Source organism: Anopheles gambiae, chromosome 3 (genome assembly GCF_943734735.2).
Source record: "Anopheles gambiae chromosome 3, idAnoGambNW_F1_1, whole genome shotgun sequence".
NCBI classification, from domain to species: Eukaryota; Metazoa; Arthropoda; class Insecta; order Diptera; family Culicidae; genus Anopheles; species Anopheles gambiae.
The window spans coordinates 62,396,230-62,419,725 of record NC_064602.1 but is presented as its reverse complement, the minus strand read 5'-3'; the positions used below and the strand labels follow the sequence as shown (position 1 = coordinate 62,419,725).

Here is a 23,496-nt window from a genome sequence, read left to right as displayed (position 1 = left end):
ATCGTCTCATCGACCGTCGTCGATGGAAGTGATGATCTAAAAATAGATCTGTGGGGCGAGTGAGAGGGAGGGGGGGGCGTAGAACAGAACGTAAGCGTGAGTGAATCGTCGCGTATGTGTGTGTGTTGTGTACACTCTCGAGAACTCATTTTTTGCTCTTTCCTGGAACCCACATGTACTACATTTTTCTGACTCTAAGCAACCAAAGTAGAACGGGAAGTAGAAGGCTACTTTATATTCTATTTTTTTTATTACTTCGAAGTGTTTTGAATCGCTTGGGAAGAGGTCATTCTGTTTTACTCTTAATTATTCCAATCGCAATCAGAATCCCAATCTCAATCAGAATTCCGATCGCAATCAGAATTCCAATCCCAATCCCAATCGAATCGCAATCCCAATCCCAATCGAATCGCAATCCCAATCAGATTCCCAAACGAATCCCAATCCCAATCGAAACGCAATCCCAATCCCAACTAGAATCCCAATCGAATCCCAAACAAATCCCAATCCCAATCGAATCGCAAACGAATCCTCAACCCAATCAAATCGCAATCAAATCCCAATCGCAAAGGAATCTTTTAAGGATTCAAATCCTACAAACGGGATCCGATCCGATCGAATCTTTCTTGGGATTGAATCTTCGAATCTTCCGAATTCTGAATCTCCCAACACTAAACACGAGCCTACGTGCTCCGCTAACGATGGATACGATTGTTACTAAGATTCAAAAATTAGGCACAATTCCTACTGGAATATACGAATCGGATTCTGCTTAAGCCACTCAATTCCCAATAAAGGGTGTGTTCGGTCTCTCTCAATTTCCAACCAATACATATAATTTATTCTCAATGACAAACTATTAACTGTAAAAATAAATATCGTCGTATCTGCAAATCGTTATAACTCGAGGGGGTCGGAACTTGGGGGACGCCTGTATTACGTTCTCCTCTTGCCCACATTAATACCAACATCGTTGCATTGAAGCTGTTGTCTAGTGAATCGTTATCAGCTAAATATTGCCTTCTGGCACAAAAATGTTATTCATTCGTATATGAGTTTCATACGAACATACGAAGTTGATTAACGCCATCACAAATTTTGAATATTAATTTTATTATTGTTCCAGCTTACTTTCACCTGGCAAAGACATTATTTTACATATCGCTAGTGTTATGGATTCGAACTGGATGATTGCATCGGAGTGATGCAACAAAATTTGGCAGGGTGCAGTTTCCTGGGTGATTATGTTGTTTTTAAGACCAGATAATCGTTTTCGGTTTTACTGCTTGAATTGAATACGGATAAAATGCTGCTGATTCGAAATGTATGATTTTACATATGTAGACCGATCACACAGTGGATTATTTGAGAGGGCCACTTTTATGCCTGGAGAAAGCCTGTTGTAATGGTAAAAGCCACGATGCGTATTGATGGTTAGCAGGGATCGGCTCTTTGCTTCTATTTTTACCTGCAAAAATGCATCGGATAAATCAATTTGTAATATATATCTTAATATCGTAATATAAATATTACGCAACGGGCTTGCTTGGAAGAATTGTCCTGGGGTAAAGGAAGCGGGTATTCGCGCGGGTGTAGTGCTGCATTCAGTCCGGTGCTATAGTTTCCGCAAAGCCGTATTTTACCGTTAGCCTTCCGAACCACCACGACTGGTGCTGTCCAATCCTAACAATCGCAGGAACTGCCCAGTCAGACAGCCTTCTGTTAATTTACCCATTCGAGCAGTTTTTTGTTGCTTGTCCAAAAAATATGTAAGAAGAACATGAAGGTGAAGGAAAGAGTTACTGTCAAAACAATATTTTAGGAGCAAATTAGCGGTCACAAGTTTCTCTTATCCTATCGTTAAATTCACCTGCAGCAGTACAAAGCATATTGTTAATGGTAAGTATCTATGAGCAAATAGGAAGAAACATAGAATTAATCAATCCTCAATCGATGAATACCTCATAATGGTTTATTGTGAATTCCACTGCAAGATATGAGTTGTACAATGCGGTAATATAAAGGTAAATTAATGTCCGTAACATAATTGTAGTGTTTATTTTGATATTTTGAAAGAAAAACGTAGAAATAGTTGTTATATATCTAAATAATATTATACTATTAGAATTATACTGTAAGCTGTCAAAGGATAAGATAAAGAGGTAAACAAATATATAACAATAACAATGATCGCACAATGCTTGTATGTTTCGATATCACAAACAATGGTTGAGTTTGAAAATTTGAAACATTGTACTCATTTTTAGATTTTGTACTATATTTCATTCATCAATTTGATGTGTGATATTTTGTTTCGAAGCAATTCTGCCTTCTTGAACCATTTCCTCTGAATCAACAGTACTGTTATTTTTAAGAGAAATCGTATAGTTTATTAAAACATGGTACAATCACGATATTGATTAATTGAAGATGCCGTATGCAATTGTAAAAACAGATGAAGGAAATATCCAAGCTTTACCAGACACTTGGGTACAATAAACCAGTAGAAATTGTTTGTATTTGTTATGGCCATCAGCAATACGAAATTTTCCGATAGAAAAATATCTAACCAGGGCACAACATCATGAACCACCCAGCCAATTTGAAATAAAACGTTGCACCGTCTTACAGACAGGTTTTTCTACGTTTGAAGATGCAATTCAACGTACTAAACAACTGACCAAACGATTGTATGAAGATTCTTCGTCTGCAAAAAGTGCTCAGCAACAATTAACAGATCCTGAAAAAATCGAAATTGTATGTCATCCAGACGATATGAAATATTCAGAGTGGGCGCCCGACGAAGAGGAAGAAAACTTTGAGTCCACATCATTTTCAGCTCCAACATCTAATAAAAATATTGAGAAACTCATTGAGTGTGTGGTAGACTTAAAAAATAAAATGGTCGAGGATCATAACAAGATCTTCAAAATGTTAGCAAGCCAAGAAAAACGTATGGAATTTCTTGAAAGACGAGGAGAAGACAAAAATACAAGAATGGTTGCAAAGCTCTATAACTAACACTGGCAGTAAAAATCGCATGATAAAAGCTTTGGATAAAATTTTCGATAAGAATTTCCTCCCTAAGTGCAGTTGGAGTGGAATAGGATTTCCGGAAAGCAAAGTGGAGTTTAAAAAGTTTGAAAAAATTATTGAACTATTTCGATTTATTGGCACAACGACATCCACTGTTCCTGATGTGCACGACTTTTTAAAAAGCAATTTGAAAAGCGCCAAAGCGCGGTCAAAGATCACCGGAAAGAGGAAAAGCACATCACACGTTTTTACTAAAAGTAAAATAAAAAAATATAATATTACATTGTGATACGTGTATAACATGTGTAATGCATATTGGCTATAATTTATTTTAGCCAACCAATGTATGATTTAATGGAATAAAACCGAATTCACCTTTCTTACCAGTACCTAATGCTATCAATTTACATTTCATTCGATCGCAACTATATACAATGTTTTCAAATTCTAAATCATTAGTGTTTCCTACATATATGTTTATGTGCGAAGATTTAAAAGGACGTTCAAAGAAATCGTGTTTAATTTTCAAAACTTCCCCTGATGCTGCATAGCTATCTTCATCATTCGCCACAGCTCCCCTGAATCTAACAATTTTGTTATCTTTAATCAAAAAGCATCCATTGTGATCGTCATTTTGTAATACAAAATCCGATCTTACATGCAAGTCTTTATCACATGAAGTTTTTCGTTTCTTTAAAGCAGGGTAAAGTTCTACGTTCTCATTTTTATAAAACACAAAATCTTGTAGCTCTAGGATTCTATTAACAACTTGTTCTATGTGTTAAGAACCACCACGCAAAAGATATTTTAAGTATCCCAATCGACTTTCAAATGGGAACGATAAAAGGGTAATTAGAGGACCGAAATGGTTAATTTCTTCGTAGATATGTAATAGGTTATGAAAGTTACTCACTAAAGCTTTAACACCATAAAGTTCTCTTACACCTCCAACAAAATTCGTTAACATTGTACCAGCAACTTTCCAGTTATTTTTATACACAGAGGAAGATAGTAAAGTAATTGCGCAAAATAGTATCAGAAAATTATTATAGGCATTAGCTGGAAGCACTTTTTTAGTAAAACTATACTTGCATAGTAAAAAACGAACTTATTTCTGACCCTTTGTAATGTGGCCGGTTATTCGATTGGTCTAATTTGCCTATGTATCTCACGTGGAAGCTTTATAGACTTTAAAAATGAAGAAATTATTCCGCATTCTTCATCGTACCATTTTATAATTCGCGATAACTTGCCTTCCTTCCAACCACGAAGCAATCTGCGAAACACTCCTAAAAACAAAAGGTGTAGTAGATCGCTCACAATAATGTCCCGCACGATATCTATATAAGGAATTTCTAATAGTGGTGTAGTTCCTTTGTGATGGCCTTTTATTTCTTGTTTTTCAAATGAATCGTGGGTACGAGGTTTACTACGAAGATTAGGAAACACAATGGTATGTGCTTCTGCACTGTGTATACCCATGCAACAACATTTGAGGCATCCTTCCTTAGCGTGACAAGCAATTACAGCTGTAAAATGAACTAATTAGTGACTAATATTACACAAATTTTGTTGAAAATCCCTAACCTTTTATAAAGGAGCGTGCCGGGGAATCAGCTATAATTGCTCTCAATTGAATGGAAATTTGCGCATTTTGTATTTCTATGCCGTTAACCAGGACATCCTTCAAATCCTCAACCAAAGGTCTTAAATAATCCTCTAATTGTGTAGGTTTGCTTTCGCCACAAAATATAGCAACACACATCGGCGGCACATCAGGCATTTAAAACAAATTGATGAATATTGGCCATAGCTGAGTTTTACCACTGTTATGAACAGGTTCCCCATCAATGGAAACATTTAATGTTAGAGTGGACATCACAGGTGCACATTTGCTAAAATATTAACAAGAATTGCAATACGTTACATTACAACGATATACACACAGTTGAACAATTTCTCTTACCTGAAATACTTGGAAATACAGTTACGAATGCCATTGTACCAGTACTTGCCGCCTGGTATATCCATGATTCCTTCATTGCTTCGTCTAGTTTTTAGCAATGTTCTGGCGCTTTTTGGAACATTGGCGTTGTATTTTGATTTCAATATTTCCAATACCATTTTTATTGACCGGTATGATTGATTCGTCGAAAGGGCCCAAAAACGAATACAATCTTCTTCGGACATGTTTTCATGAATGAAATCATCATTTGTCTGGAATAGCATTTCCGATTCGTCCTCGATGATTTCATCAAAATGGTTTATTTCGCCATCTTCTATGTTGGATGAATGTGTAGGGTCCATATCTTCAAATATGGTATTGTCCATTTGTTGCACATCATTTTCACCTATTATGATAAACATAATGTGAAGTGATTAATTTCTTTTTATTAGATAAACAAAAAAGGAGCAATACTTACCATTCAAGCTACTGATATCATGAAGTTCGTCAGGAAAAGGTTCATCACACTCCGCTTGTTCCCGCATGAGTTTTAATATTTTATCGCGGCTGCGATATAACATACCGGACTTCCTACTTCTTTTAGCAGACATTCAGCAAATAAAAATTGAAAAAAAAACCGTAACTCACTGGCTCATATACCCATTTTAGCGCTGACCATACATAACCAATAAGATAGTGTTGTGTCAGCGTATTCAATATACGCAATGCTGGTTATGTATCAAAATCGTTCTCAGGTAAGTCACTTCTATAATATAAACTTTTCACTGTATCATATATCTAACTAACACAATCATAATACCATTAATCCATACATGTTATCACCATCTATCACCGAAATACACAACACAAGAAGAATTGGAAGGACACAGAAGCAATAAATATGCTAAATATATAAAATTTTGCGAGAAAATACTTTTTGCAACTTTTTCTACAAGAGCGGCAATAATTGTGGCGACAATGGCGTCTTTCGGTTTTCGATGTATGCTGCGTCGCACATTGGGCTCGTATACAAAATATTAAGGTTAAAATTTTTTGACAGGAATTATGTCAAAACTGCTCGAATGGGTAAATTAACGACTGTTAATTTACCATTAAATTACTCTTAAATTACCGGTAATTTAGCGGTACGATTAAGTCCGATTTGTCTGACTGGGTGATGGATCGGCTTGAGAATCTAGGCATCAACTTTATATTTACAGCATCTTTCATCGCGTAACCGGGCGTTTCGTTCGAAAAATTGGTCTGATCCCCTGTTGCAGTTGTAGGTGGATTTGTGTCTTGGTGCACAAGCCCGTTCCGCTAAAAAGCGATGGAAATTCTTTCTCCCAGGATCGTGATTCCGCTGTGCCTGAAAGCCATAAGTTACCTAAAAGCCGAAAAGATCAATTATACCGCCCCAAATAATGACACATCCGCTTTTGACACGCGAATTGTTGCTTGCTTAGTGGTATTATTAATACTCACTTTCGTTTCAAACTCACCTTGAAGGCCGAAAACTTTACCAGTAGCTGTTTTCGCTCTTGCCTTGGGTGGGTTGGGGTGAGGCTTACCCAACTGCTTCCATAGTTGCTGGTTAATTGCAGTGATGTCAGATTCGGTGTCTAGTTGTAGTCGAGCTGGCTTCTCTGCTAATAAATTTCCGCTTCTGCTGCACGCTGCACACGTTGACACGTGCTACTCACGATAACACTGCAAGACGATGGTGGAATCGCGGTCGTCCTCTGCGCCGTTTTGACGAGTTGGAGAAACCCTGTCGATGACCTGTTCGTCCACAATCTCGGCACTTGTTGGTTCTGTAGGTGTAGTCAGGAGTCCAATGCAGGTGTAGCGACCTTGGCCGCTACGATATAGACCGTCGATGACAGCTGATAACGGCGGCCGTATCCGTACAGGCGGCTAAAGAACCTGGACCATGAAGTAGGAGAGAAGGTGAGAGAAAGAAGATCGTGAGAATGGAGAGAGGACAAGGTTGACGATCGAAGGAGCTAACGGGCGATGGCGGTAAAAAGATGAAGGAGATTCTGGTGTCGGTGCTTGGCTAGAGCAGAAGTGTAGAGAATAAAATAAAAGTTTTGGTGTTGGGGATCATAAGAAGTAGTATTTGCTTTCTAATACATAGTTCTAACTGTTTCACAGGGCACCACAAATCCGGCGCGGGGTGCGGGGCATCGAGGCTTCGTTTCGAGGTGCTGGTAGCGCTCGTTGTTCGTGTTCCGTTGCCACTGGCGGTTGTTTCTTGCTTGCACTGCATGTACTCGCTCACTACCCTACTAGCAAAGAGAATGTAAAAGTGTGCGTCTTTCAGGCGAGGGGCATGTAGAAGCATGGGGAGACGGCTGGAAATACGCGGAATTGCTCGGAGGAGAGAGCGTGTTTTGCTTTCTACATAGTTTTTGCACTCACACAATCACACATGTGTGAATGTGTGCGTTCACTTTCAGCCAGCGCGCTCAGTTTGGTTTTCTCGCAGTGGCTTGCTGGTGTCGGTGTGTCGCTCGCACTAGTGCAGCGAGTGTTCCTCGTGCTTTCCCTTTCTTGCTAACACACAAAATCGTCAGTACAGTTCAAGCCTTCGCAGTGTGAGGCCCCGCGCGTTTTGGCCTAAGTCCCGGGCGCTGGATGTAATTTGAAGTGAAGTGTTGAAGTGTTATTTATTTCAATTTACATTATTACGGCCTCGGCCGTATTTTTAATTGATGAAGTGTTGAGCCGGTCTCGTAGTACAGTCGTCAACTCGTCAACTCGGTCTCGTAGTACGACTTAACAACATGCCCGTCATGGGTTCGATCCCCAAATAGACCGTGCCGCCATACGTAGGATTGACTATCCTGCTATGGGGGGAAATCAATTAGTCACTGAAAGCCAAAGCCCACTAGTGGTACAGGCAGGCCTTGACCGACAACGGTTGTTGAGCCAAAGAAGAAGAAGAAGAAGAAGTGTTGTGCGCATTGAAATAAAGCTGCGATAATATTTCATAATTCAACATGAATATGTAAATTATGCTGCTTTATTTCAATGCTTTTTTTTACAGTATACAACATGAACAACTAACAACAACACATTGTGGTTAGCGATGTGTGGAACTGTGCCTTAAGTTTCAATAAAGTGTTAAAATATCAAACGAGTTTGATGTGTTTAAGTTTTATTTCGATGCATGCGATTTTATTACGCTACAAATCAAAGTGAACGGAAGCGCACAGCGCACAACGCGCAACGAAAGAAACGAGGGGGAGGGGGTGTCCAGCGCTACGCGCAAAGTGCGGCAACAGCGCAGCGTAAACCGAAAAGAACGCGCGGGAGGGGGTGTTCAGCGCAGCGCGCAAGTGCGGCAACAGCGCAGCGCAAACCGAAAGAAACGCGAGAGAGCAAGAACAGCTGATCCGCGCATCCAGCGCAGCGCGAGCGAAAAAAAACGGGAGGGAGGGGGTATCAGCTGATCAGCTGTTTTGTATCGCGTGAGCGCTCCGTGTAATTTGAAGGCAAGCGAGAGAGCGCTGCGCGCGCTTACTCTCAACTCGGAAAAAAATTGCTTCCGCTCGACTATGGCGGACAATCCAAATTCGACCGAACCGTAACGATCATAGCGCTATCAGCTTTCACACGCACTAAACGTTGGCAATCTGCTGCTAACTGCTCCAGGGTGGCATTTTCCTATCATCGATAGCGGCTAACAATTTCATCCTTATATCCTGTACGCTTTCGTTTAATCCGCATACGAGGATGAGGCACTTAAAATCTTCCACCGTCATCGAAGAAAATTCTGCATCGACTCACGCTTTATTCACTCGGCAGGTAAATACTAGCAGATCCTCGGTGCACGTTATAGTAATTTTCAGACACTTTAAGCGTTTGCTTAATACCGACTCCATTCTGCCGATAAAAACGATAAGCTTTTCCATCATTTTGTAAAATCTGAAATCTCACCGAGCACGCGTCAAAATGAAATTGCTAAACCGGGCGTGTTCAGCAGTCCCAAGCTTATGTCCCATGAGTCGAATCTTGGCTGCGTCATCCAAGCGAGAAGCATCCTCAATGAACAAATCTACATACCGAATGTACCACGATTCGAAGGTTACTCCCGCTTCTGGATCGTACCGGAACTCACTTATATTACCGGCAAGTGCTTCCAGTATCAACTGCGGTTTGCTCGGTTTTGACACAAATTGAAGATCGGGGGTCAGTGGCTGCTGTTGTTGTTGCACGAGCTGTGATAATAGTTGCTATTGCTATGCCATTTGCTGCTGCTGTTATAAAAGCTGCAGCGTTTGTTGCAGCGGTGATGAATCCGATGGCATGTGCTACGGTGGCTGGGGCTGAAAGAACCCTGTGTTTAAGACCCCATTGTGTGAGCGACGACGTTGCTCCTCGATGATCGGCGTCTCTCTTGGGCTGGACATTCTGCGGCGTTTCCCTACTTGTCGTTAACCGTTTCCACTTAAAATCATCGCCATTTAAATGTTGTTGCAAACTCATTCTTTATTTAACAAAACATATATAAAATAACCATCAAAACAGACAAAACAAATACGGTGCCTCGCGCGCGAGTCAAGTCTGTTGCCAGTGCAGATAAAAACCCTAGTGTCCTGTTACATTGCAGAATAGAAATAAAAAATTCATACTAATCAATAATTAATCTATAATTTCTTCTCCCGCACTATCCGTGCCGATGTCTATGTCTGTTATAGATGCATGGATATCTTCTTCATCGATTTTGTCCTTCAACTCCTCCAAGAAGATGGCAAAGGCCACTGTATTAAATGTCTCATCACGTGATCGATTTCCAATACACCATACGAATTGACCCCACAACATGAGTAGTCGGGATTCCAATTTTGGAACGGCCTTTATTGATTCGCAACAAGACATTGAAACCAACCTCGTTTAAAAAATGAAACTGTATGGATCATTTTCCATTTGCAGTTTCGTGAATAACGATACGTATTACTGTCGCATTTTTACGTTGGAGGGATTATTTCTACGCTCTGGAGAATTTAAACTTGTTTTAACGCGTAGTAGAACGCTTTGATATATACATGCAATTATATGGAGTGGATTTTGCTATATGTATGTCAAAATCACGCATACGTTTTTCATACAATTTCTTTAAATAAATTGAACAATCGTCATCAATCCATGATTTCAAAATCGATATTTGTTTGTCATTGACCGTCCTAGGTTTATTACCCCTGCGTTGCGTACCCGGTGTTTATCCAGGTACCCTTGTGGAATACGTTGCTTTTCTACGTATTCTCACTGAACGCAATGAGTTTCATACGAAGGAATTGCCTCTTGGCACATAAATGTAATCTTTAGATGCTACAAATCCATTACACCACTGGTCTCCAAACTGTGGTCCGCGGACCACTTGCGGTCCCTGGCGTCAATAGAAGTGGTCCGTGAAAAAATAGTTTTCAAAAGAAAAGCTTATTGCGATACCTATCGTGCAATTAAATTAAATTAATTATCTGAAAACACCATTATTCCACCAACCGAAATACCTGAGGCTTTAGCTAGATACTTTTATGATACCCATAAATTCATCTCTTCTAACCCATAAATTCATCTCTGAGTCCAGACCCCTTCCAGCAATTGACGCTTCCGAAGACCAAAATTACAACAGTCTTTTTTCTCTAGATGAGCTTAATTGGGCTTGTTACGGCAAGCGTAATGGTAACGCGTCACCCTCAGTACGCCTAGCGTAAGGTAGAGGGCACTACAAGATAATTTACCTACGTGTAAAAGGTACTTCATCCTAAATCTATTACGCAGTGCAAAACTGCTGTAGATTGGTATCGTGCAGCTCAAAATCCCGCATGCTGCAGCTCGAATTCCCGAATTATGCAGTATATAAGCGGCTGTTTTTTCTGAATAAAGTTAGTCAAGTTCCAGAGTTCAAAGCAACAACATCGTGTCTTCATCATCTTCAAAACTTCCTCTTCATCATTAACAGGGCTCTTGATAAATACCGAGGCATGTCTTCAGGACATCATTGGTTATCCAATGCTTCAAAATTTCCCTTACCAGTCCAAAACAGTCCTCCTTCAGAGTTACAATTATATTTGGTTTTCCGGGAACATACCGGATGACTGGAAAACCGGTTTCATAATTCCAATTCCAAAACTCAATAAATCACCACATGTAATATATGGCTCTCGCCCCATTTCTCTCCTAAATTGCATTGGCAAAATCATAGAGAGAAAACTGACACAAGAACTAGAAACCCGTAACCTACTTAGCCGGTCTCGTAGTACAGTTGTCAACTCGTACGACTTAACAACATGCCCGTCATGGACTCAATCCTCAAATGGACCGAGCCGCCATATGTAGGACTGACTATCCTGCTATGGGGGGGGGGGTATCATTTAGTCACTGAAAGCCAAGCCCACAAGTGGTACAGGCAGGGCTTGACCGACAACAGTTGTTGAGCCAAAGAAGAAGATGAACCTACTTAGTACCAATCAACACGCCTTTAGAGGTGGGAAAGGTACTGAGAATATTTTGCTGTACTTAATGAACTTTTAGAAACCCACTACCCCAAAGGCCGCCACATTGACTATGCAATATTAGATTTATCAAAAGTTTTTGACAGAACCTGGCGACATACAATTCTTGAACAGCTCAATATGTGGGGTTTTGGAGGACAAATTACAGCGTAACTTCAAAGCTTCCTTTCAAATCGCAAATTTAAAGTTTTAATTAGAACCCAATATTCTGACCTGCACGTCCAAGAGAATGGTGTTCTCCAGGGTGCCATTCTCTCTCCCACTCTTTTCCTGATTAGTGTAGAATCCATCTTCCGCCCCATGCCCAGTAACATTAAATGTTTCATGTATGCTGATTGTTAATGATGAAGAGGAAGTTTTGTAATGATGAAGACACGATGTTGTTGCTTTGAACTCTGGAACTTGACTAAATTTATTCAGGAAAAACACTTGCTTATATACTGCAGAAATTCGGGAATTCGAGCTGCACTTGCGGGAATTCGAGCTGCACGATACCAATCTACAGCAGTTTAAACTGCGTAATAGATTTATGATTAAGTTCTTTTTACACGTAGTCAATTTTCTGGAAAGCGCCCTGTACGTTACGCTAGGCGTACTAAGGGTGACGCGTTGCCATTACGCTTGCCGTAACACTGATGATATATTTCTTGTTTCAGCATCCAACAATAGAACCGAATCACGCACAACTTTACAAGAAGGAGTCAATATAGTTCAGAAATGGTCACGTTGGACACGTTACACAATTTCACACTCCAAATCCAAAATACTTCCCATGTGCAAAAGCAAATATCATACTATAAAACTCATGCCATACATTAACTCAATAATACCAAATACACGCACAGCCATGATAAAATAACCCGCTCTTTGTTTGTAGGGTCGTCTCTGAGGATCAGAAAGAGAGCGAACGATCGTAACCACTGAAACTTTTTTTTATTTTTATAGAGACTTTGAGCCAGTTGGCCTCATTCGTTTCTTTTTACCGGTTGAATAATTATATACTTAAAGACATCTTCTTCTTCTTTGCAAGCCATTTGTGGCGCGATTGACCGGTTCCAAGCATTCTGAAAAGATTAATAAGGTTATTCGCTTCTCTTTTGACCCGTGTAGTGTGTGCTTAAAATGTTAAGTGGCGATTAAAAGTCACTCCTACGATGCGCACAGTGCGCGCACTTTTTGTACATTCCACACAGTGCGAGCACACTATACGCTTGAGAGAGAGAGAGAGAGAGAGAGAGAGAGAGAGAGAGAGAGAGAGAGGGGAAGAGAGATAGAGAGAGAGAGGAGCGCATCGCACAATCACTCCTGCGTGCAACGCTCAGTAAAGTGCGAAATTTTGCTCCTGGGAGCGCATCGCACAATCGCTCCTGGGAGCGCATCGCACAATCGCTCCTGTGTGCAGCGCTCCGTGAGGTGTGAAAGTTCGCTCCTGGGAGCGCATCGCACAATCGCTCCTGGGAGCGCATCGCACAATCGCTCCTGTGTGCAGCGCTCCGTGAGGTGTGAAATTTCGCTCCTGGGAGCGCATCGCACAATCGCTCCTGCGTGCAACGCTCAGTAAAGTGCGAAATTTCGCTCCTGGGAGCGCATCGCACAATCGCTCCTGTGTGCAGCGCTCCGTGAGGTGTGAAAGTTCGCTCCTGGGAGCGCATCGCACAATCGCTCCTGTGCGCAGCGCTCTGTGCGGAGCTACCTCAAGCGCACCGCACACTTTAGAGAGCGAGAGCGGTGCGCTCCACTCTTGCAAAAGAGCTTCTTGACCCAACACTAATAGGCATCCTCAGTCTGTCCAGAACTTTCGTTGTAGAAGGATGTGCGGGAGTGATGTGCGATTTCTTGTGTCCCCTACTTTCCTTGTTTACGTTTTGCGCAGTGTTGCTTCTTCTTTCATTGTGGAATGATTTATCCTAGCTAATTCGTTGAGGTAAGTTTCTTGATCTCATATGTGCTTCAATGTTGTAATTCAATTAATGCTTACAGGGGTTACCTAGCCAACCGGGCGTCGGCAAAGCGTTATCGGTCGCCGTAAATACTTTTTCGGGCGACGTAAACCCTCAATTGGGCACTGTCATTTCTATTCGGGCCTTGGCAAGTTTGAATCGGGCAAAGTACAGAATGAAAGCGTCCTACTTTTGAAGGTGTCAAATCGGTAGATCTGGTGTGTTTAATCTATTAAGTTGTTTAAAAATACGTAGCTTAATGTTCTATAACTTAGTATGCATTATTTTAAAATGTTGACCTAATTAAATCACAAAACATATAATATTATTAAAAAAATAAAACCAAATTGCATTGTAGACTAATATTATCGTACCGCCACAGCAGTCCACTTTCATATCAATTATTGCAGAGCGATGTTTCCTTTTCCAATATCATCATCGCCCTTTCATCTTCCTTACAACGCCACTCTTTGATCTGCTTCCCCGACAGTTTCCAGTGCGAAGTACTTCTTCAACGCCGCATTTCGTAACTCTTCACTTACTCCATCGCATAAGCACACATGGAAGTTCAAATATGTAGTTCCTGGAACATTCTTGGCGATTGGACAATGACAATAAATAACCCAACCTAAGTTTTTGAAGCGATGGGTTCAGTACATGTTCTTTCAGTGCTTTTGAGTGTTCTGGTTACGTGACAATTGTCGATTCCTATAAGAATTCGTGGCTGGACGGCAGTGTACGAGTCAATTGGCAGGCCTTATAAATGCTCGTAATTGGAAGCCCACTGAGGTACTAACAACGACTGCTTAGGTAAGGCTAGATTATTTACCGTTCTGGTGTTCTGTAGCTCGTATTTACGGTTTCCATTCCTTGTAGATATGACGATCTTCATCTTAATCCAACCTCATTTAAAAGCGAGTTGTCCATAAACGTTGACGACGACCCGTCGTCTATAAGCGCATGAGTGTCAACGGAAACACGAGGGCCGTACACTTTGATTGGTACATATTTCAGTAAAACTCGATCTTCGGTGCCTGAATGCGTGCTACAAAGTTCTACTGATGACACGGGTGCGTGCGCCGGAACACCGTCACGTAAAAGAGCATGGTGACTGGCTTCGCACCCATCCACTCCACAAACAGCAGTTACAAAACAAGGCGTCTGGTGGGCACTTAGGCACTTAATGCGTAGCTGCTTTGCGTGAAGGAACGCTCTCCGTGCTCCCACCGAAAACTGTAAAAACGCGCTGCAGTTAGATAAGTTACCACACGTTCCTTTGCACAACAAGCACCTCACACGGTGAACCTGGTGCTGGGCGTATCTATCCGTTAAATTGAGTATGTGCCATGTGTGTGTTCCAGTAGGTGGTTTGAGGCGCGCGAATCGCTGGTCGGTGAATTCGAGGAGGCTGACGAGACGGTTGATGATTTTGTGAACGAAAGTCTTGAGATGGTTGCCGCCTTCCGGTACTAATCCGCTGCTCGTTTACGTTACCACTAGGAGGGTTTACGATAGCGTCGCTAGCGTCGCGTGCCAAATGACTAATCCTGTTCCCAAATTCTGACAAACTGACAAACCGCAGCTGCCGTTTGTACCGCGCCCAATCAAGTGCGGCTTCCGATGGTAGTTTCGAAACGAGCTCACGTAGTAGTGCAACATCGTATGCATATTCGGGCAATTTGAGAGCCTCTATTGTCGCGCACATATTTCGCAAAAAGAACCCAAATTTCGCAAGGGACCTTAATCAACCAGGATTAGGATCCGGCATTCTTCTCACATTCTCGACCGTCGCTTCGATGATCTGGTCGGGACGACCGAACTGCACCTCCAGCGTTTCCATCACTCCATTCAGCCCATCGGACAATAGCAGCAAACGTCCAACACTTTCTTTAGCCTCTCCGATCAACGCTCGCTGAAGCCGTAGTAAGATTTCTGCCTCCAAAATACCACATAACTCCGTCGATCGCCCAAACATCCGAATGAACATCGGCACTCTTCCACCGCACCTTGTCGGGCTATCGGTAGTTCTTTTCCAACCGCACCTTGTTGGACTGAAATTTGCGATTGTGTGAGGTTAGCGCTTGAATATATGGTGGTACCAGCGTAAGTTCTAGAGCGATAACTCGGCGTCATTCGGAAGGAAGTTCTTCTATGAGCCTCATCATGGTACTTTCTCCAGGTAATATAGTCAGGAACCTGGGGATGATCCTGATATACCATTCGTGGTGGGTTCGCGGTGCTAGCGAAATATAGAGTAGGGGGTGCCATACCCGGAGCCGAGTTTGCGCCGCAGTGATCGGTAGCGGACAGCCATTCTTCTGCTTTAACCCATTGCGCTGCGCCATCGCGCTCACTGGCTTCTGTGTAGCCTGCATCTTCAAGCTCTTTTAACTCCAGTTCCATCTGTCTCAACTTCAACTGCAGCTTCTCTACTTCAACTCTCTTTCTTAAAATCTCGGCGCGCCGAGAATGGTGTGCCGTAGGAACGGCGGTGTGTTTTTTCCGTCAGATAATTTTCTGCTGACTCCTCTTCAATAAAAAAAACTGACTCCTCTGGCGACGCAATGCACTTCGCCATTGAGTTACGCAACGGTGATCGCAAATCCGCCTCATTCCGTGGGCCGATCGGCTGTGCCGTGCTCGATTCCGTGTTCGATAACCCTTCCGCAGTCGGAAAACCTCCGCTCGCCATTTCATCAACGACTTTGTCGCTTCGCCGCACGACCGCTTCAACTTGGTCACTCTCTTGCCTCACCACCGAACTGGCAACCTCTCGGTTTTCCTTCTGTTGGCTGGACGTTCCGAACATTTCCACCGAACACCGAACATTTTCCGGTGAACTGCACTCACAAACAAATACTCAGCGGGTTTCTTCACAACTACAGATGTAATTTTGGCATGTTATAACTGCTTTCGGATGTTGTTCAAATTTCTGCAAGCCGTAGACTATTTTAGGCAGCTTGAGGCGAGCGCCAAAATTAAATCTATTTGCCCAGAGATTCGATCCAAAAAGGACATAGGTGGAGCGTTCGGTCCTATGTATAATTTCTCCTTTTACCGCCAACCTGTTTCCATTTGACCTTTTCTTACCGTTTTGGCCGATTATCCTTCCTCTACATTACACGACTTCGATCTCTCAAACCTATCGTATCACTCTTACTATCCTATGCTGTCAGTGCCACTCAACTCTGTTCGTAATACATAGTATTAGTGATAGCTTAGGATAGGTTAGTATAAAGAATAGGATAAATGAACGACTGCTTTATCGTACATCCGAATTTTGACATTTTATTTTGAATAAATCCACAAAAATTGAAATAGTGATCTTTTCGACAAATAACACCGCAAAAAAAATTATGAATAAAAAAAAGACTACTTGAACTATCATAAGATTTCGGGAAGATGCTACTAATCGCAACCCTCGTAATGTTTGACGAGTTGTTGAAACTGACACACGATCTTAGACTTCACTGGCTACTGAAAGCGAAGTAAAGGACATTGTTAAGAACTTTGGGCAACCATCATCCATATTCCTCTAGCGATCAGAGCGAGAAATAAAGTAATATTTTTATCGAGTGGTGAAAAAAGTGATCAACGATGCCGGGGCCACCGGCCACCTCAGCTGGTCTCCCCCCGCATTCTGGGAGGGTGTAAAGGGGAAGAACGCTGCCAGCTTTTTCATGGATCCAAATAAAGAGCATGGAGAAAAGCGGTACATACGCACAGCAGGTGAAACGGTAAAGCGCAATCAAGGTAAGGTAGAAAACGATAGCCCCTCAGCCTACTTAATAGAGATAAGATCCGAACACACCTACACTAACCTTCAAACAGTCACGAAACTGTTAAACAACGTGGAGGTCGTTGTCGAGCCACATCCCACGTACAACAATGTCCAATTCGTGTTCACGTGTGGATCGATAGCCTCGCTCACCGTGGACGAAATCAAAGCCCATCTCGAGGAGGATAACGTCACCGACGTATATCGGTTCACGCGCAAGTCGGATGGCAAATCGGTGCCCACGAACTCGTATGTAGTGACAATGCAGGCAGTGAATCCCAGAACACATCTACATTGGCATGGAGTGCATCAAGACTCGCGTTTACTATCCACGTCCAATGCGCTGCAACACGTGTTTGCAGTTCGGCCACACCAAAAACAACTGAAAAATGGCGAAACCTGCGCAACGTGTTTCTAAAAGATCCATGGTCCGTGCACACTGCCTTCAAAATGCACAAACTGCGGTGGAGCACACAGTGCTTTCGATACCAACTGTCCCAAATACAAGCAAGAAGCTCAGCTGATAAAACTGAAAATCGACCACAACTGCTCCTACCGTGAAGCCAAGCAGATGATCGACAGTTCCTCTGGACCAAAGCAAACGCTAGCTAGCACGGTGCAGCAGCGTATAAATGTAGCGCAAGCAGTCGATCCGAAGGATCAAATCATAATCAGCCTCACGCAAACGATCGAAAACCTAAACAAGCAGATCGCGCGACTCAACACTCGCATCGATGAACTGCATCAAAGCAGCAGCTCTGAACAGTAAACCGAAACGGAAACGGAAACGGAAACAGACTACACCACCACCACCACAAGCATACCAACCACCGGCTCCACCTCCACCTTAACCTCAAAACACCAACTCTCCTCTTCATCTTCTGCCTCCTCCTCCGAAGAGGGAGAAGCTGTCTAAACACCAGCAACGAAGAAATCGAAATTCACTCTGAAATAAATAATTTATACTGAATTTCCAATGTTTTTCTGCTAACAAATTATATTTCCTTTCCTAAAAAGTGGATCCTAACGCCACTAATCCTACCAGCACACCAAATAACGAACATAATTTCTTATTAAATTGGAATATACGAAGTGTCAATAATAATATCGATGAGCTAAAAATTATACTAACCCAAACACAACCCACCATAGTGACACTACAGGAAGCGTACTCATAAAAACATCTTTTTAATGATCCACTACTAAATAACTACACATGGATAACTAAACCAGCAGCCATACTCAAACATACTGTTTGCTTAGGTATCCTAAAACACATACCCTTCGAACATGTACCCCTTCAAACCGATTTGCCAGCAATAGCCATTCAAATAAAAACCCCCATAGAGGTCACCATTCTCTGCATTTACCTTACACCTAGCGATAGACTAATACCTAACCTGCAATTGTCGCTTGACGACCTTTTCAACCAAATTGCACATCCCCTTATGTTGGTTGGCGACTTTAATGCCCAACACAAGGACTGGGGCTGTGCAATAACCAATAGCCGGGGAACACTCCTGCAGGTCGCGTTCCAAAATAATCTTACACAGGTTCTATACCCCAAAGCACCCACCAGACTCTCGTCGGACACAGGAAAACAATCGTCACTTGACCATTGTGCCACCTCATATCCGATCGTTCCACACTTTTCCATCCAAGTAATGGACGATCTGCATGGGAGTGATTATTTTCCTATGATCATTAAATGCAATCGCAACACACCACCCACAACCATCCGTCCCAGATGGAAATATGAAAAAACCAACGGGGAGGACTACCAAAAGACTTTGAGCGCCTTCCCCTGGGACATTCTCAATCACAACGAACAGGTGTTTGCTAATATTATCCTAGAAGCAGCCACATCCTCCATTCCCCGAACGAACGGCACCTTACCACGAAAGTACGTTCCATGGTGGAATAAGGAGGTAGCAATAGCCATCAAAAACAGGCGAAAGCAACTGAGGCGCCGTACAAACAACAAATTCTTAACCGATTTTTTCGCGGAGAATTTCAAAACAGCCGATAAGGAAACCAAACTGGCCATTAAAAAAAGCCAAACAAGCCTCAGACGAAAAATTTCTCAAAACAGTTAGCAACTCCACCTCCGCAAGAGAAATATGGTCCTGGGTACACGAGCAAAGCAATAGCAAAGCCACCAAATCCAACTCCCCAATAATCCTTAACGAGGACAATCCTATCACGGATCCAGCAATAGTTTCGGAAAAATTTGCCCTACATTTTCAGACCATCTCATCCAATAGCAATTACCAGAAAAATTTCCTAAAAACAAAACTAGCCTTCGAAATGAACCCACACAACTTCACCGCAACACAACAACACCAATACAACACACCATTCACACTGGCAGAGCTGCACTATGCACTCAAAAAGTGCAGCGGCAACTCGGCCGGCCCAGACACAATAGGCTACCCACTACTACAACACCTTCCCCCATCCGCCTTATGCCATCTTTTAAACATTTACAACCACATAACAGGTTGGCTGATAAGTCCCCGGTCTAACAAAGAAAAACACTTTTTTTTTTGTCAAAATTCGTTTTTATTATTCAACATAGTTCCCTTCAAGAGCGATACAACGATTATAACGACCTTCCAAATTTTTAATACCATTTTGGTAGTACTCCTTCGGATTTGCCTCAAAATAGGCCTCAGTTTCGGCGACCACCTCTTCATTGCAGCCAATTTTTTTCCCTGCGAGCATCCTTTTGAGGTCTGAGAACAAGAAAAAGTCGCTGGGGCCAGATCTGGAGAATACGGTGGGTGGGGAAGCAATTCGGAGCCTAATTCATGAATTTTTGCCATCGTTCTCAATGACTTGTGGCACGGTGCGTTGTCTTGGTGGAACAACAAAATACAGTCGTTGCCACCTAATTTTGGCTCTAAGGCATCAATTTTTGACAGTGCGCATCAATTTTTGCATCTAAACTGTGTAAATTGATTGTTTCTTGAGAAAAAATGATGAAATTTTAGAAATTCTAAAGTTTTTGTTTACAGGTGAAAATACATGCCAATATTTTTCACTCCATTAAATCTTCTAAGTTGGCAAAACAAATATTTTATTTTAAATTCTATCAATAAAATTATTCACTACTTAACTTAATTTCAACCATTTCAGAACACACAGTTTCAGAAATTACGTAAAATTTTGTAAATACAGGGTTTACCAAGTCACTTTGCGATGTGAGCTGCACAATTCATCTCACTTGAGACGTATTTCTATTCTGACGTGCTACTTCATTTGGCCCGAAATAATTTTCTATTCCGCCGCATTCATTTTCATCCATTATATGAAGTCTTTTCACAGGGGATGTTAGCTGGAGCCGTCCGCGATGTTTACATTTTTTTCAAAAATAAATTTTTGGGCTTTTAGTGCTGATTTGTGATACAAGTATGTTGTTTAACAAAGAATAGAAGTTTATCTATGCTCCGCTGTAGCATTCTAGCCGAAACATGGGTTATTCATTGAGTTGTTAGCAGATTTGACTGAGCAGGTTCAACTGCTAATATCTCAACGAATAATCCATTTTTCGGCTAGAATGCTACAGCGGAGCAAAGATAAACTTCTATTCTTTGTTAAACAACATACTTGTATCACAAATCAGCACTAAAAGCCCAAAAATTTATTTTTGAAAAAAATGTAAACATCGCGGACGGCTCCAGCTAACATCCCCTGTGAAAAGACTTCACATAATGGATGAAAATGAATGCGGCGGAATAGAAAATTATTTCGGGCCAAATGAAGTAGCACGTCAGAATAGAAATACGTCTCAAGTGAGATGAATTGTGCAGCTCACATCGCAAAGTGACTTGGTAAACCCTGTAAAGCGATTGACTCACAGTCAAAAATTGATTCCTTCGTGGTAAAAATTGATGCGCACTGTCAAAAATTGATGCTTTCGAGGCAAAAATCGTGAAACACTGTCAAAAATTGGTGCCTTCGAGACAAAAATAGGTGAGTTAAAGTCAAAATTTAGCGGCAACGACTGTAACAAAAGTTGCTTGACAAAAGACGCTCTGTCTCACAAACTAATTGACATACAGACGTCAAATTTTGACACGAATCATTTGAAGGTTGGTACTATATAAAAATAATATGCATTTAATACTAGCGGCGCCATCTATGTGTCAGACCGGGGACTTATCAGCCAACCTGTTATGGGAAACTGGCTCCATTCCTAGTGAATGGAAATACAGCTTAACCATACCCATCCCAAAACCCTCAAAAAACAGACACCACGTGGACAACTATAGACCCATCTCACTACTCAATTGCATTGGGAAAGTGCTCGAAAGAATGGTCAACCGTAGGCTCTGCCAAGAATTAGAAAACCAAAACCTAATACACCAAAACCAACACGCCTTCAGGCATGGTATGGGTATAGACACATACCTGAACCACCTACACGAGATATTATTTACCGCGAAAACAAACCATCACCACACAGACTGTGCAGTCGTAGACTTAAGCAAAGCCTTTGATTGCTCATGGCGGTACTGAATTCTCGAACAGCTCCACCGATGGGGTTTCCAAGGAACCTCCCTAAGATCATCGTTGATTTCCTAAGAAATAGAATCTTTTCAGTACAAATAGGCTCCCACACATCCACCGTTCATACCCTTCAAAATGGCGTACCCCAAGGAGCGATTCTATCGCCCATTCTATTCATTATCGGCATAGAATCACTTTTCCTATCCATCCCACTAGATATCACACCGTTGATTTACGCGGATGATATCTAACTAAAATCTTCTGCAAGCACACCAGCCGAATCCAGGGACAACCTACAAGCCGGTCTCAACAAGCTTGCACAATGGTGCCGTTGGACTGGCTTTCAGTTGTCTCCCTCAAAATGCTCCATCCTTCACATCTGCCCACACACACATGACACACCTACCAAACCACTTACAATAAACAATAGACCGATCCAAAACAGCAAAAACGCCCGAATTTTAGGAGTCATCATTGATTCCAAACTATCCTTTTCCGATAACTTTAGCCAGCTTAAAACCAGCACCAAACACTGTTTAAATTTCTTCAAAATTACGGGCTGTCGGAAGATAAAGGCTTCCCGACAAACACTGATTCGGAAAGTACACTACTGGTTAGTACCAAAACTACTACACGGCATGGTACTATTTTCAAACCAACTGGAAAAATTCAACAAACTTATAGGACCCATTTACAACACGGGCATTACATCCTCAGCCGGTGCATTCATTACTAGCCCAACAATTTCACCACCAAAGATAGGCCTTGGATGACACCAACGGTGAAAATAGTTAAACTTTTCAATAACAAGGACCAACTAAACAGCATAAAATGCTTTCAAATGCTCACAAAGCTACTAAACACTAACTATCCCAACTCCCATGCCAACTACACAGACGGTTATGTTGCAAACAACACAGCCGGATGTGGCATCTACTCTTCCACAACCAAATGTGCCATTAAACTACCAAACTTCAGTTCCATATTCTTAGCAGAAGTCATAGCTATAAGCCTTGCAGCCGATGAAGCAGCAATAGCCGGACAGCACAACATCATCTTAACGGACAGTACTAGGACAGTACATTGGAACATGGCAAAAGTAATGATCGCCACATACAAGCCATAGAACAGTCACCAAACATTAACAACATCACCTTTTGCTGGGTGCCAAGCCAGTTAGGCATAAGTGGCAATGAAATAGCCGATTCATTGGCCAATGAAGGTCGGAGGGATGCGAACGAAAAACACAGTCCCATCTCAAGAAGAGATGCTGTTAAGTATTGCGAAACGGCACTATGGAGCAGTTGACAGGCCCTATGGGACAAAGAAATAGACCGATTTCTTAGACAAATCAAAAAATCCACTGCAGCATGGTACGATCTTCCCTCACCTAGTGATCAAAGGATCGGGGATTGATCGGGGGATGTCTGCGTTGGGACTCCTGTCCTGGATACTACGTCTGGTCACCCAGAAGCAGGATACAGGGATGGGGGGGATAGCGCGGTCTTACCACGACCATATTCTCGGTAACCCACCGAGCTTCCCTCATCCTACTTCTGCTTCCTGCCGGCACGGGGGGATAGTGGCCGTTAGTATGCTACCTCAATAGTTGAAAAGGCAGAGTTACTCAACAACTCAGACATATTCTTTCCCTACTCCTCAACTTCCCACCTCTCCATCCCATCCCTACCAATCCGTGTATCCAATCCCTTATCCCACTTAGAGAGGAAGCTAATACAACAAAAACTAATACAATTTGGA

General features: G+C 42.1%; 1 protein-coding gene and 1 long non-coding RNA gene across 4 annotated transcripts in view; one reads left to right on the top strand and one right to left on the bottom strand.

Annotated features, from left to right (window-relative positions):
• Positions 1-23,496, top strand: part of LOC133393616 (uncharacterized) — a 321,897-nt gene that overhangs the window by 266,180 nt on the left and 32,221 nt on the right. The gene's annotated exons all lie outside the window — the stretch shown is intronic.
• LOC133393767 (uncharacterized) lies at positions 446-6,061 on the bottom strand. Of its 3 annotated transcripts, none has more exons than XR_009766375.1 (4): positions 5,460-6,061; positions 5,003-5,387; positions 1,534-4,931; positions 446-1,468 (listed from the first exon to the last, which is right to left on the bottom strand). It is a non-coding gene; the product is annotated as an uncharacterized LOC133393767 (long non-coding RNA). The 3 variants fall into 3 exon arrangements; XR_009766376.1 differs by having other exon boundaries at positions 446-4,565; positions 4,624-4,931; positions 5,460-6,024; XR_009766374.1 differs by having other exon boundaries at positions 446-4,931; positions 5,460-6,018.